Here is a 16,867-nt window from a genome sequence, read left to right on the forward strand (position 1 = left end):
ACCCTGGCCTACCTAAAAAGCCCCTTTTCTCAAAATACACCAACATATACGCACGCAAGACACACAAGGCTAACTCACAGCACACTCAAACCTTTACAATGTGCGCACATGCTCAAACACACACACACACACACACACACACACACACACACACACACACACACACACACACACATAAACAGTGTTTACATCTAGACTATACTCCTACCCCTTGAGACTCATTCTACATTCCTTAACCAGACTCCCTGCATTCTTGTTCTTTTGGAGGGGGGTCTGACCGACTTTCTTCTCTCTCTCTCACTCTCTCAATCCTTATGCTTTCTCTCTCTGTCCCTCTTGGCTTTTCTATGTCCTACTCTGCCATCTCCTGTTTTATACTTTTTCATTCGGAAGACTGGAAATGTAAGACAGACAGAGTGGATAAAATTCAATCGGAAGTGATCATCCCTATGCCCTATTTCCTTTGAATATCAGAACTCTTAATGTGTAAACTCTAGTAGGCCAAATTTAGATTGCCTGTTTGAAGTGACTCAATTGGCACAGATCAGATATGACCCACGGAATTGTTTACTTTTCCAGACAAAATAATTTGTAACAGCATCGTGACATAAAACAAGCATGATGCTGCAAAGCACCAACAAATATTCAGTACAGTAGTCAACTGTTAATAAGTGAAACTTCTTTTGTAAATGTATAATCAATATTTTTCTCTGTTTGTCTGCCATCTTGAATGTTTTTACCCACATTGCATTATGGGATTGCAGAGTGGTGGCTTAGACCTTTTTTGCCTCTTACTCTTGAATAGTTTTCACACAGGGAGCGCGCCTGTGATGCCTTAACAAATGTCGCCTATGTATGCTTCTCAGTAGGTTTCAGGACGGAACGACAGAATCAATGCGCTCCCACGCATACACACATATTGTGTAAGAAAGAGAACAAGTGCCCATGGCATTATTGTCACCGCAGTTTTTTTCTTGGTATTCTCATGAAGCCGAAGTTAATTCCAGTGAAGTGTCCCTCTCAGTGACACAGCGGTAGATTCTGTCCTCACAAACTCCCTGCTGTTCACAGAGTCTAACAGCTTGATTGTGTGTTCAGCTCACTGAATCTTTTTCTAGACGCAGACCTGCTGTGTGTGTGTGTGTGTGTGTGTGTGTGTGTGTGTGTGTACAGCCTTGAATCCATCACTCGCTATGATATAGCTTTGAATGCAATGATCAGCTCTTCGGGAATAATTAGGGAAAACAAACACACACATACATGCATAAGCACATACGGCTTGTTTACTGTATTGCATTTTGTATTGCAGTGGCGGCGGGTGACTTCTCTAATGAGGGGCACAAATTCGAAATTCATGTGTGTTGCTCGTCATGTCAAAATATGTGTTCGTTGCGTCATGTTAACCATGTGCATCATGCGTCATGTCAAAATAAGTGCCTGCTGCACACACTTCGAAAGGGTTTATGATAAAAGAAACACTCAAGTTCACAAAATACTCGCACGACACTCACTTAACACTAAGCTCTGATTGCATACACTGTAAAAAGTGTTTCTGTGCCTTAGTAGATTTAACAAAGATAAAATGAGTAAATTATATTAAAAAAAATGTATTATAGTTTTTTTCATCAAAATTTGAGTTAAAATAACATAAAAAGTTGAATAATTTGAGTAGATCTAAATGAACACTTTATCGAGTAAATTCAGCTTTATTTTATCGTGTATAATCCACTTAAATTTGTAAGAAGGAAATTAACTTAATAATTTTGTGTTGACCTACATGAATGATTTTAGTAAGCATAGCTAACTAGGCAGTAGACTCGTAGTTCCCAGCATGCTTTGCATGGGAATGCATTTGGACAGTGAAATCTAAACGCTATTTTATGTGTTTTTAACTAAAAAGAAAGATATTTTGGTGTTTAATGTTCATTTATCTTCGAGATTTAGAAGAGTTTCTGGGTGGGCGCGTTGATTGAATAAACAATTTGTGCCCTCATCTCACAGAAAGATGAAGTCTAAAACAATGTTTATGAAAACAACAACAAACCATAAAAAAGTTAACTGTACCAAGAAAAGTAAATTAAACTAAATAGAGTAATACTAGAACTATTAGTTATCTCAACTTAATTTTGTTGCGTTTGTATTAAGTAATATCACAGTGTTTATTATACTTAAAAAAGGCTGCAAGTTGACTCAACTTAAAACATCCAATGCAGCCACTTACCTCAATTTTTATAAGTTAGATTTAGGTATTCCTTTTACAGTGTATGAGATTAAAGGCAGGGTGCATGATTTTTGAAAAACACTTTAGAAAAGGTAATCGGGGCGACTACCAAAACACACTTGTAGCCAATCAGCAATAAGGGGAGTGTCTACTAACCAACATCGTTGCCTGGGTTGCATATTTGTGGGTCTATCAAAAGAAGGTCCAGATACTATTGGGGTAGGGGCATGTTTGTTTAGCTGATTTCAAATGTCAACATTGGCTTTCAGAGATCATGCATCCCGCCTTTAAGCGAGGATCTGGCAAACGTGAGCGTCTCTTTTATCATAAACCCCTTCGATGCGTCTGCAGCATGCTCGTATTTTGATGTCAAGCATGATGCACATAAGTTTACATAACGCAACGAACACATATTTACAAAGTAATGAGCTTCACATCGGGCGCCCTTGAAAAATAAGTCACTGGCCACCACTGTTGTTTTGACTAGTGTAATGCAAACATCCTCATTCTGTTTATTGGTGTAAAGTAGACTAAAGGTGACTAGTGACTACTGTTGCAATTTCAGGGTTCGCACGGGTCCTTGAAATCATTGAAAGTTTGTGAATCTGGGGGAAAATTTTAAGGCCCTTGGAAGTTTTTAAAAGTATACATACATAGATACAGGTCATTGAAAGTGCTTGAATCTATTTTATGCAAGACGTTTTCTGGAAAAAAAACTTTTTAAGCACACGTGCTAAACTGTTCGCTTTAAATGCTTATATATTCTGTATGCGAATGTTGATTCTTAACAAAATACTTTTTTGCATAGTTGTGTTTGACACATGAAAACGTCTCTGGTTACGTATGTAATTGTTGTTCCCTGAGAAGGGAACGAGACGCTGCGTCTCTCTTGCCATATTCCAGCGTCCCTGTAACGCAGTCCTTGGCAATGTTTTTCCAATAGCGATATACTTCCTGGCTCCCGCATCACCCTGTCTTTGTCATTAAGCCTCACCATTGGTTGAATTTGATATACACATTCAGACGCACTTACACCTGGAGGCGTCCCCAAAGTGTCACCGCAGTGACGCAGCGCGAGTTCCCTTGAAAGGGAACTGTAACAATGTATCTTAAAAGGTAACACGATGTAACCTTACTCTCACTTGAAATGTGTCCCCACATTTAGTCCTTGAATTTGAGGGTATAGGACCTGGAAAGTATTTGAAAGGTCATTGAATTTGAAGTTAACTAAGGTGTGAGAACCCTGTGCAATGAAATACAGTGTAAAGTGTTATATCGTGGGAATATATATAAGTAGGAGTGGCTAAGTGGCACAGTCTGTTGATCCTATCCCAGAAAATTGCTGTTAACGCAAACAAATTTATCTTAGAAAAACTATGCATTATTACCGTGAAGTAAAATTACTCGTAGGTTGTTAATCATGCTGTCCACCCCTAGTGTACACTTCTATATAACATTTACTAGTACGGCATACACTTCCTTATTCTATTTATTAGTGCACTTCTATTTTGTACATGTTCAGTGCACACTCATTTTCCATATTACCCTAGTGTGGACATCTATACTATATTTAGTGTATCGTACTTCTCAGTATAATGTTCACTTTTTTAGTGTATAGTTCACTAATAGGTTGTTCAGTACACTTTAACTGCATTATCTTTACTAGAGTTTGCGGTTAGTGTTTTGAGTCCAACAGCGTCAGTCCAGCAGGGTCCTGAAGCGGAGCGCTGTGTTGGTATGGTAACAGGAATATCGGTAGAGGGGGAAGGGATAAAAGAGAGAGAGAATGAGGGGTAAATGAGGAGAGTTGAGTTCTCAGGGTATCAGACTGAAACGTCTCTCCTTATTACCACCTCACATCCAACCATACACACCAACCACCTCTTTCTCTCTCCGATGCTCTCTGATGTCTTATTCGTTCTCATACTTAGTATCTCTTTCTCATGTGTGCATGTATTTTCTTTCCCAGCTAATATGTATGTGTCTGTGTGTGTGGCTTGATTCCATTCTGAGATACTGAAATGTCTCCACAGTGTACTATTTCTGTCATCACATCCCCTACTGCTGCAGTAATAAGGAGGCGAGCGGTGAACTGTATCTTTGAGCTCCCAGCAAAGCAAACAATATTTATGCACACATGTAAATTGAATGGCGCCTCTTAATAGGTTTAAATTTTGTTTTTATGTCAGATACTGCTCTGCAACAGGGCTAACAAATATTGTTTAGTTTTTTTTTTAAAAGCATTCAAGGCAATATGAGCCTAACAAAAATGAACAAATTGTTTGAGAAGCAATAAAGGTTTAATATATATAAACACTTACGACTGATCAAATATATTTAGATCTTTTTGCTTTGCATAAACGTGCGTAATAAGACCGCCTGTGTTTTTTCCAGGCTCACGAGAGGCGTTATAATTCATTCAGGGGTGTATCATTATACTCTGCTTTGACTGGCTCGGTAACAGCAGCAGTTGCATTTTCCCCCCACAGCGCTGAATGATAAGTCGAGCCACCAGCACACAGCGCTGTCAATCAGAGCCGTAATGGCTTACCAGAAGGAAGCCATTTTGAAAATTTCACTAAACTCTGTGACTTATGCTGGCGCCAGCATATAAGCATATATTTCTCCTTCCTCTAAGTTTGCGACAAATACAGAAGGTTTGTAGCGCAAAAGCTAAAGCTAACAAAGTAAAAGGCAGCAGGTGGACAGTCCATGTGAAAAGATGCTTTATCAACATAGCTCGTTATTCTTGTGGTGCCACAGGGAATGATGAAAAAATTTAGTTTGGCCAATGATTGTTGATCGATACAGCCGAATCAAAAAGTCAGCACACAGCGCTGTCAATCAGAGCTGTAATGACTTACCAGAAGGAAGCCATTTTGAAAATTTCACATAACTCTGTGACTTATTCTGGCACCACAAGACCAATTTTCTCATCCTCCGCAACAATTTTCAGTCATTGTTTAAGCCCTCAAGGAACTAACATTTTCAAAAATAAATTGTTGGACGGGACATAATTGACTGTGACACTCAAGGTGGCTACCAGGTAAGCAGTTCTTATTTTTTATCTCCAGATAAAAGTGGAAATTTTGTAACTTTTTAGTTTTCATTACTGAAACATGAGTTTGTAAATGCATATATTTAATGTAATATCATGTTGCGGTAATGATACTTTTTTATTAATTTTAATTTTAGAGGATTTAATATAATGATAATCAAAAAAAATTAAATATTTATATAGGCAATATGTTTTAAATCCTCTAAAATTAATGGTAATAGTAAGTTCAGACCTAAATCTTATATGTGAAAAAAAATTGGCTTCAAGTTTTTTTTTTATTCTGATGCTGGACACAGATTTTGAGAGAATGGAGACTGGATTTCGTGAGAGTCACCCAACTGCATTCATGTACACCCATTTGACAAATACTATCATTCAAACACGACCTGAAAGCAGCACGGTGCTTTACACTCTTAAAAATAAAGGTTGGTTTTTCACATTGATGACTTTATTTTCAAGATTGTAATTTTGTGCATACTGTATAAAGAAGAATGTCAACCATTCTGACTAGGGTTAACAATGTTCACTACACATCATTAATAAAGCAATCAACTCTCATTAAACACCAAATGGGTCAATGACCTTAGGTAAAGAGAGACAAATATATGCAAATATGCTGGTTTCTTTTATTAGACACTTTGAGGAACCAAAATTTAAAGTACATGTTTGTGACTGTCTGAAATTCAGGTCTGCTTCCATGAAACACCTGAACGGTGAATAAACAGCTACTTTCAATAACAACAACAGCAGCTCATAAGCTTTAATAAGGAACCATTTGACCTGCATGTAACCGCAATCCATCATTCTTTAGTTAGAGAATCAATGTGCTGTCACTGTTAGAACGAGTAGTGAAATACGACCGCAACACTGTCAATGCTGGCTACCAAACAGTCATGAATTCATAAGACAGTTGAAATATACAGCTATGGGTTGGATTCTACAGACGTTTTCGTTTCGAACAATTTAGGCGCACAATTTGTGAGGTTCCTGATACAAAATAGCGTATTTGTGGCAACTATTAGTGCCTGTTTTTGATGTCTGGCTACTGTAAAACAAGCCAGAAATGCAAGTTCTTTTCTAAAACCCCTAATAAAATATTGCTTTAAATAGTTTTGGCACCAGATAACATTCCTCAAATTCCTCAGCGTCTGGTCCCCATTTATCTAACTGGGGTGTTGGATGCTATGAAGAGAAAAAAAACAGGACGCTCACTTACTCCTCTCGTTCCTGGCCTCTTCTTCACTTAAGAGTCACATGTCCTGACAATACAGCCTCTGTTTTAATAGGAAGATCCCAGGCCAGCAAAAAAAAAAAAAACGCACACAGCAGGAAAATCATCTACCAAAAAAAGGCCAACGAGTTCTCCACCTGAACACTTTGTGCTGAGGAATGTAACGTGATATAAAAGCAACAGTATCCTAATTAAAATATATTTTTGCGTGTTTTAGTGGGGTCCAAAGTCTGATACCATTTTGCAAATACATTTTGATGTCAAATGAAATTATCAGAGTTTACCAGAATGCCTTAAAGGAATAGTCTACCCTTTTGCCATATTAAACTATGTTATTACCTCAACCTAGACGAATTAATACATACCTATCTTTTTTCAATGCGTGCACTGTACAGCGCGTTGTTAATGTGTTAGCATTTAGCCTAGCTCCATTCATTCCTATGGTACCAAAAAAAGTTTTATTTTAAATATTAAATATATTAAGGATATTTTTTTCACAGAATGTTCTGTACGTTATGTAATATGAGTTGCTGTAAATCACTAAAAATGACATTAGCTAGGTTTTCAGACTGAGTAAAAATTATGTCTTTGGTGATAAAAATAGTGCTAACAAATATTTTACATATATGTTATCTTAAAGAGAGACTCCACTTTTTTGAAAATATGCTCATTTTCCAGCTCCCCTAGAGTAAACATTTTTTTGATTTTTACCTTTTTTTGAATCCATTCAGCTGATCTCCGGGTCTGGCGCTAGCACTTTTAGAATAGCTTAGCATAATCCATTGAATCTTATTAGACCATTAGCATCGCGCTAAGAAATAACCAAAGAGTTTTTATATTTTTCCTTTTTAAAAAACTGTAGTTACATCGTGTACTAAGGCCGACAGAAAGTTAAAAGTTGTGATTTTCTAGGCAGACATGGCTAGGAACTATACTCTCATTCTGGCGTAATAATCAAGGACTTTGCTGCTGTAATATGGCTGCAGTGATATTATGTACTGCCCGAAAATAGTACCCAGCCATTGAAAGTTACTAAGGGGACTATTTTCAGCTGCTGCGTAATATTATTGTGCCTTCTGCAGCCATGTTACAGCCATGTTATTACGCCAGAATGAGAGTATAGTTCCTAGCCATATCTGCCTAGAAAATCGCAACTTTTAATTTTCTGTCGGTCTTAGTACACGATGTAACTACCGAAGAGTCAAATTTTAAATAGGAAAAATATCGAAACTCTTTGGTTATTTTTTTGCGCGATGCTAATGGTCTAATCAGATTTAATGGATTATGCTAAGCTATGCTAAAAGTGGTACCAACAGACCCGGAGATCAGCTGAATGGATTCCTAAACAGTACAAATCAAATGTTTAACTCTAGGGGAGCTGGAAAATGAGCATATTTAAAAAAAAAAACTGGAGTGTCCCTTTAATAGCCTTTCAAATGAACCAAAGTTGTGTTTTAAGCTACTAAAGTTTCCAGGAAGCAATTTTGCATTTAAAAGACATCTAATATTCGTCTAAACACAGCACAAATGTCTAGGCTAAAACAAGGCACCAATTTTTGGGAGGTTGGGTCATTTTTTACCTTTAATTGACAGTACAGTAAGGAGAGACAGGAACTATACTGGGTGGAGAGAGGGAAACAGGACCGACGAAAGACGCCGAGCCAAGACTCAAACTCGGGTTGCCGAGTGTAACTTTTGCGCTGCAAACACAATGCTCTACCACTGAGCTATACAGCTATACAAGTTTCAAATTCAAAGTTTTATTTGGCTAAAAGTGGGTTACCCACAGCCAGACTATATTGGGTATATTGGATTAACCTAGACAGTTTGTATTGTTGAGACATGCCCTGAGTTAGCCGTATTGGTCAACAACATCCAAACCACCACGTTTGCTTTTGTCTCGTCTCACACCTGAAATCAATTAAGTCTGTAACAAGATGAGATCCCCTCCGAATTCTTGCAGTCCCATGAAGTTTATGTGCATGTTTTCAGCTTCTGTACAATTTCGACCAAAAGTTGCTTCTTTCAAACTTTCAAACTGGCGATTCAGTAAACATGATGCAGATCTGCTATGTCAAATTGAAACCAACAAAGAAATTGGAGATACCAAATTGCCTCTCCCCTAACTTGTATGGATAAACTTGTGTGGATCAACCAGTTCTCGCCATGAATACACTGTAAAAAAATTCCGTAGAAATTGCAGCTGGGTTGCCGGTAATTTACCGTAGATTTACATTTATGTTATTTACTGGCAAGAGTTTGTTCAAAGTTAAATGAACATTAAACATTTACAAGTCTTTATCTTTACAGAGTAAAACTTAAAAAACAGCATCAAGCAAAACATTCTGGGAAACAAAATCTGAAGCAAAAAACAGAAAAAGGTTGATGATGATTTCTGGTTCCAAAAATGCTCTGCATGAGGCTGTAATTGTATAGTTTTATTCTGTAAAGATAAAGACTTGTTAATATTTAAAATTTATTTAACTTTGAACAAACTCTTGCCAGTAAATAACATAAATGTAAATCTACGGTAAATTACCGGCAACACAGCTGCAATAACATTGTAATTTCTACGGAATTTTTTTACAGTGTATAGCCGTAGATGCAGTGGCGGAACTAGAATTTTTTTAATGGGGTGACCAGGGGGTGGCCAAAGCTACTTTAGGGGGTCCATAGTCCATAAAAGAAAATGATGTGTAACCATGTATCAAGAAAGCATAAATTAATCTTTTGATCGCATTAGATGTAAACATAACCAATCTAAATAAAATCTTTCTACTGTATTTCTTACATCTGATTTACTGTCTGTAAAAGGGATTCACCCAAAAATGAAAATTCTGTCATCATTTACTCACCCTTATGTTGTTCTAAACCTGTATTTTATTTTAATAAATACAAAAGAAGATATTTTGATAAATGATGGTAAGCACACAATTAATGGTATATCCATTGAATTCCATTATGTTGTTTTTATTTCTACTATGGAAGTCAATGGTTACAGCTGTGTGCATACCATCATTTATTAAAATATCTTCTTTTGTGTTCATCAGAAAAAAGAAATTCGTACAGGTTTAGAACAACATAAGGATGTAAAAATTATTTTCATTTTGTGAACTATCCCTTTAATGAAGCAAAAGATCAGGAAATCTAAACTCCATGATAAACCTTAAACTTACTTCAAATAGCAAAGCTCAACACAAAGGATGTTTGGATTAATCTTTATTTACGAAGATACAGAAGATGCAAAAGTTTTCTTTTTTCTTTTGATATTTAATTAACTTTAATGACAGAGAGACTTCAACAGGTTAGGCTAAGACCGAATGCAATACAATGTTTATTCGTTTAAGACGTACAGTAACCAAATGATTAGTATGAAAATCACCAAGACAGCTATTTTGACATGAGCATTTGTCCGTTTAAACCAAAAAGACGCGAAGCTGCGAGCATGAAGGCGTAAGCTCTTGCTGTGCACGCGCACTATCGGATATGCGCAACGCTCTTTCAAGTTCAATGTGGCAATCCAGTCGAATTAACAATCATACAGTAGCCTATAAAGATCACATCAAGAATGAAAACATGGTGCTGGGTTTTGTTGTAAGCAGAATTGGCAATCTTAGACTTTATTCAGTCCACAAGAAAATTACCACACTTCCACCATACGGTGAAATCATGGAGTATTAGCAAGTACGACTTCACTTACATCATTTTAAAGAGATTCCAATTATGTAGACATGACATTTATCTTCTGATGGTATGAAAAGTATTCGTTAAGTTACAGTAATTTTTCTGACGTGTTTTTGAAAAGACATCACGATGGAGAGATAACAGAATCTAAGCGCAGTATGTATATTTTCTTAATTTTGTGAAAAGCACAACATTCAGCTTTTATAGACATACAAAAAATGACACCTTAACGTTTTAAATGATGTATAAATAATATCTGTATGTCCAAAATCAGCAGAGTAATCCAAGTCTCTTTGCGCAGTGATTGAAAAATAAAGAGTTTGCGCCGCGACCGCAGGGAGGGTTAATATTCATAATGTTTTTAACAATGTGCTGCGCTGCCGCACGTCGAAAATAAACATAGGGATTAAGTGAAAGTAGCGCATTAAATTTGGGGTGGCACACGGGGTGGCCAGTGACCTGTCAGGGGTGTCCAGTGCCACCCTGGACACCCCTCTGGCTCCGCCACTGCGTAGATGCTGGAATGGCATGAAGGATAAAGAAAGAAAACAATAGTAGTTTGTCTGTAAATAGCTCAAGTTACAGTTGTGGATAAGGAAAATGATTTTTGATTAGTATGCAATGTGGCTTTAAAGTGCCAGACAGATCCAATAACGAAAATGTCTTGAATTACAGTGTGTCATGTAGCTGTCCATTAACGTAAACAATGTGCATAGTTGTTAAACCAAAAAGTGCCTGATTCCTTAAGTTATTGGCTTCTGAAGTACGAAGTCGACTTTGAATCTGTGAAACGAGTCAAAATATGTTTAAGTCTCTCGGGGTTGTCTGCTTACGTATAAAGGCAAACCTTTGTATAATCTCCGCCTACAGTCTTGCCCGCGAAAAACGAAAATCCTGACCTGCCCACAGACACTTCCCTTAGTTAGTGTGTTTTCATCATGTCAAGTAGATACTGTATTTTGAGCTGTAAAGGCAATATGTGTTGTTTTCACTACCAAAGGATGATGATGTGGAGAATCAGTGGTAAAAATAACTTTTTCAAGGCGGGATTTACTAAAAGTTTTGCCATGAAAGATGTTTCATTACTTTTTTGAAACAACATGCGTCTCCTAACCATGTGTTTATTTTCCCCAGTGTGTTCTGAATGTCTAGTTTACTGTAACGTCTTATCAGTGGCGCTAGCAAATGGCTAACGCATATTGCAGTTACTGTTTAGCTGTGGCCCGGTTAGCTTGCATACTTGCTTAAATTAATTAAAAAATGTTAGTGTCTGTTGTCGTTTTTATTGCTTGGATGAACGATGTGTTTTAATGTCGGTTTTCAAACTCTTAATGTCTTGTCATAAAGTTGCGCTAGCAGCTGGCTAACGCATGTTGCAGTTAATATTTGCTGTTTAGATGTGGCCGGTTAGCTTATATACTTGCTTACATGAGTGTAAAAATATTAGTGTCTAACGTCGTTATTATTAATTTGATTAATGATAAATGATGTGTATTGATGTAGTCATGTTAGCAGTAGGTCAACGCGTGTTGAACTGTTATTGGACTGTGCAGAGACTGTGTCAATTGCAGGCTTCTGAAAGATGGGGTTTAGGCAGACGAATCTTTGGACGGCTTTGCATGAATTGTTTGGGGATCTGTGAGGAATTAGTTAATATTAAATTGATATTTTGAGAAAATAACAGTGTTTTTGACCTTGCATGAATTTAAACCTGTTGTTGGGGACTCCTTAAAAATATTAGGAAGGTTTGAAATTGGACCTGACTGCCACTTTAACCCAGTGTAGCCAATGTGAACCGTTACTAGTTGTCGTCAAGCAATCAAATCGTCTGACTCCCCCAACATGAGCCGATTCTCCGGGCTGTTCCTAATAGCACCGTGCCGATGGGGGATGGGAGGGTTGAAAAAGCTGTGAATAAGACAGAAATTAGGAGAGACGTGGGGTGTTTTAGAGGCTGTGGTGAGTAATATGTATGGACAGAGAGACATGAAAGAGGCATCAGGAGGAGCAGTGTGTTATATGTGTTGCACAGTTTACTCGAACATGTTATAATATGGCAAGAACATGTGTGAATATATGTGTGTGTGTGTTTATTGAGGCTCAGTGGTCGGCCTGAACCTGATACTGGCCCCCTATATGCAGCTGCTCTCTGCTCTCTCTCTCTCTCTTTCCCTTAATTGCTTTTTCTTTCTTTCAGCCCAATAGAATAACTGCAGTTTAAACTCTAGTTTCTCCATTTCTAAATTGTATGAATTAACACATATGGGTCATATTTTACGAAGCCCCTAAGGGGACATAGAGCAAAAATTAAATAAAGTTTAGTTTCATGTGCTCACGTAAAACTTTCATGTGCTCACGTGAAACTTTCATGTGCTCACCCGAAACCTTCATGTGCAGATTTTTTTTAAGTTTAGTTTCGCATGCTCACATGAAACTATCGCAAAAGTTTCACGTGCGCGCGATAGTTTCACGTGAGCACGCGAAACTAAACTTAAAAAAAAAATTCTGCACATGAAGGTTTTGCGTGAGCACATGAAAGTTTCACGTGAGCACATGAAACTTTAGATTTTTTTTACTCCAATATCACCTTAGGGGCTAGGTAATATTTCACCCCAAAATAAAATGAAATAACAAATTTCAGGACTATAAGTTTTTTAGGGGTCAAGCCCTGAAAGAACCCTATTGTAATTTTTAGTTTTCTTCTTCTTTATTATTCTTCCGCCATTGCGGTCTATGGCAGCCCATAGAAGCGTACGTAGGAAAGTTTCGAATAACGTTATTTTCTCTCATAAACATTTTCCCGCCATTTTTAATTATTTGAAAAACCTACTTTTCCTAGAGCTTTTGTCCGATCGCCATGAAAATCAGTACGTAACTTTCGTATTCTATCGTCTGAAAACTTCCCAAGTTCTTTAAACTGCTCCCTAAAACTCTATTTTATTTTATTTTGGCGATGGTAGCTTGAAGGCATCTTGAGTAAAACAGCTCTATATTTTACAAAGGAAAGACAAAAGGGGCCTCATTTATAAAACGTGCATAAAAAATTTGCGGCAACATTGATATTTATCAAAATGGCCTTTTTGATGTTGAAAGTGCTTAGTGCCACATTAGGGTCTGAGCAGACGTACACACATTGCTTGTTCGATTGCTGCAGGTCTTTGGAAATATAAGCTGTTATTACTGCTCGAACAGGATTTAAACATTGACAGGTGTGGAGATCTGAAACTGTTCAGCTGCGCACAATTTCAAGATCATTGGTGCGTTCATCTGTAAACCACACATACACCCTTTTGAGAAATGATCGTAAGATCAAATTTTAGGACAATTTCTACTCAGCATTTTATGAATGAAGAACTGGAAACAATGCTGCCTGGACCATTGGCTGAACGTCTGATGCATGGAACACTTTTCTGGAAACACTTTAGCCGATTCCGAAGTCGAAATTATACAGGATTTCAAGAAGATGTAAGTGCGTCCCCATCATAGACTGTAAAAAATATGGAAAACGCAATGTTGCTTCCTTCTATTGTAATGAATTGAAGCTAAAAATGTCCTACCATGGACGCTGCCATGTTACGTAAAAACGTCAGTTTGGAGCCAAGGCATTCGCTGAAGGAATCATCCGTGGAGCTAGAGGCGGAACCGTGGTATCAAACTACCGCCCAAACGCTTGCATGCCCTGTTCAACTACGCCAATCAAAACGACGCGCCCTGTTTTTATAGCATCAAAGTACTAGATAAAATTCAAATGATTACAAAAATGAACAATTCAACATATATCAGCATGATAATGACCACCTTAGGGCGCACTCACACTATCCAAACCAAACCGCGCTCGGGCGCGTTTGACCCCCAAAGCCTGGTTTGTTTTACTAGTGTGATCGCTCTGTTCCGCGCCCGAGCGCGGATTGGTTATTCGCGCCACGGCCGGGTTGCAGAGGTGGGCCGGAGCACGGTTCACTTGGGCTCAGGCGCGGAAGGCTGTGGTGTGAGCGCATTCGCGCATGAGCGCGATTCAAAAGGTGAAGACGTCAGTTGCGCGACCACTCACCTTCATCTGCCTCCGTAAAAACCTTTTGATGCGCGCCGCGGGGTTACGTGAATGTCCGAGCTGCGCACGTGACAGATGAACTAAGCAATATGATGACATGTGAGAGGGCTGTCTGTAATCGCACACCAAATGACTCCGAATAAAAAACACAGACTTATCATTACTGTGGGTTCCAGTGTTAACAGAGAGCTTTACTTCCTGCTTTTTTCAAAACAATCGCATCTTAATGACGAAAGCGCGCCGGGACTCGGATCTATACAAGTACAGTGTGAGTGCGTGCATCTGGGGGAGTAGGGAGGGGTGACAATCGCGCTGGGGCTTGGTTTGGTTTGGTTTGGATAATGTGAGTGCGCCCTTAAAGGACCAAAACCATCTTTCAAAAAATTTTATTGGAAGTGTAAATAACTTTATTATTTAGAGCGGAGTCACGTTCGTTTGCATGGAGAGGGTGGGGTTTATGACTTGTACTGCAGTCAGCCACTAGGGGGCAATCAAAGAGCCAGCGGCTTCACTTTTCAAGATGTATGAGGCACACCCAGTCGTGAACTGTCACTGCCCGCCCGGAAATAACACAAAGGCTTCTGATCAAGAAGAAAACTTTCATGCGTACATCGCTGACAATATGCCGAAAATCAAGATCGAAAAAACGCTGCATGTTTAAGAGTACGTAAGGCATTTTAACGTGTTTTCTATTGTTGTTATAAACTTTAGAGATATTCCTGAATGATGGCTGGACAGGTCTGTTATCGTGGCAACATCTCCAAGCCCCTAAACATGACACGGCCAAAGGGAAGCGTGATTGGTTGCTTTAATTGTCAGTCACATGGCCTCTTGGGCGGTTCTTGGCTATAGAGTCCGGAAAAGTGACGTCGACTACGTACTGCAACACAATGCATTGTGTTGCAGTGCAGACTAGTGAATTAGTTGCGAACAAATTCATTTTACAAATGGCGAACTCTTGCTGTGTCTTCCAATCCATAACACTTATTTGGGCTTTTGAATTTCCGTAACTATGTACTACGTAGCGTCTGTTTGCTTGTGCGTAGCATAAAATATGGCGGATCCTTTTCACAATGCATTGCTCCGCAAGTTGCGATGACATCAATTCCCGAGCTCTATTCAAAGCTGCCAAGGTTCCCAGATCTTTAGAAGGAAGGTCTGGCTACGCAAGACTAATTTGCTATTGGTCAGATAGTCCTGCCTCAAATTCGCTCCATTGGTTGAGCAAACGTTGGAATGTGGTCAGAATGCTTAATGTAATATTTTGATAGTGCCATAGCTTTAAATCAGCATAAATTAAAGGCTGTACAACAAATACTACTGTTGTCATATGTGAATTTCACCGTTTAAATAACATAGAGGGTTTGCTATAGGAAATGTGCGTAATTGTAATAAAATTGTCCCAGCGGGAAACGCAGTAAGGATTCTAAAGGTTGATTCTTTTCTCTTTATGCAAAATATAATTTCTTTTCATAATCGTTGCGAGACGTGACCCGGCCATGTTCTGTCTGTCGGCACAGGTTTTGTGCGATTCACCCACCTACGGAGCGAGAAAATAAAATACGTACTTAAGGCAGACAAACAGAAGGAGACGAGATAAAGAGAGAGAAAAACAGAAGCCACTTGTTAACAACCATATTACAAACAATCTCTCCACTCATGTGCAAAAGAATAAACAAGCCGTATCAGCGGAAAGCTCTCTCTCAATAAGAGCTCATTCAGCGTATGAAGTACAAATGTGCTCGCCGAGAGTGAGCGATCACAAAAGAGGAAGACTGTTGACAAGGTGTTGCACAAGGAACGAGTGGTGGAGGAGAGGAAAAGAGAGAGAAAGGAGAAGAAGAAGAGAGAGAGAGAGAGAGACAGACAGAGCGAGAGAGAGAAAGAGGCATCCAAGTTGGCAGAATGAATGGAGAGTGCAGAAGGAGGGTGTGGGAGGTTGATAAATTGTGTGCGTTTTCAAGTGTGTGGGTGTTTGTTTTGTGTGTCTGCTTGTGTCTTGCGGGGGTGTGCGCACATGATACTCTGTGTGTGTGTGTGTGTGTGTGTGTGTGTGTGTGTGTGTGTGTGTGTGTGTGTGTGTGTGTGTGTGTGTGTGCGTAGCCTCAGGCTATAACACAGACACAGCGCTTCAACGAGTCTAGCAGTGGAGACTGAGAGGAAATGATTTCGCCTCTTCACACTGGTAGAAGCTGTTGGACAGTCTCCCAGTAAACTTGCCTGACTGGTTGCAGTCTGTGTGCGTATGTGTGTGTGTGTGTGTGTGTGTGTGTGTGTGTTGCAGAGAGAGAGAGAGAGAGAGAGAGAGAGAGAGAGAGAGAGAGACATTTACTCAGTTTACCTAGACTACAGCTGAGCTCCACCCAAATATTGTAACTGCCCTAAACCTACATGAAAAACCATTGCCAGGACTGTACAGCTAAACCGCTTTATTATAAATGAAGCATAAACACATCCATCACACTGTTTGAAATCAGATAATAACGTGCAAAAAATGTAACATTCAGGTCAGATGTCAGAAAAGTGTTTTAGTAATTACAATATAAACCTGATTATTAGCAAACGCGTCATGTATTTAATTAGCACAACGGCAAACATCACTATTGCTGTTGATCATGCAGG

General features: G+C 38.7%; 1 protein-coding gene across 1 annotated transcript in view; it reads right to left on the reverse strand.

Moving 5' to 3' along the window:
* The window catches only part of bcl9 (BCL9 transcription coactivator), a 139,516-nt gene that overhangs the window by 75,628 nt on the left and 47,021 nt on the right, over positions 1 to 16,867 (reverse strand). The gene's annotated exons all lie outside the window — the stretch shown is intronic.

This window comes from Paramisgurnus dabryanus, chromosome 4 (genome assembly GCF_030506205.2).
Source record: "Paramisgurnus dabryanus chromosome 4, PD_genome_1.1, whole genome shotgun sequence".
NCBI lineage: Eukaryota > Metazoa > Chordata > Actinopteri > Cypriniformes > Cobitidae > Paramisgurnus > Paramisgurnus dabryanus.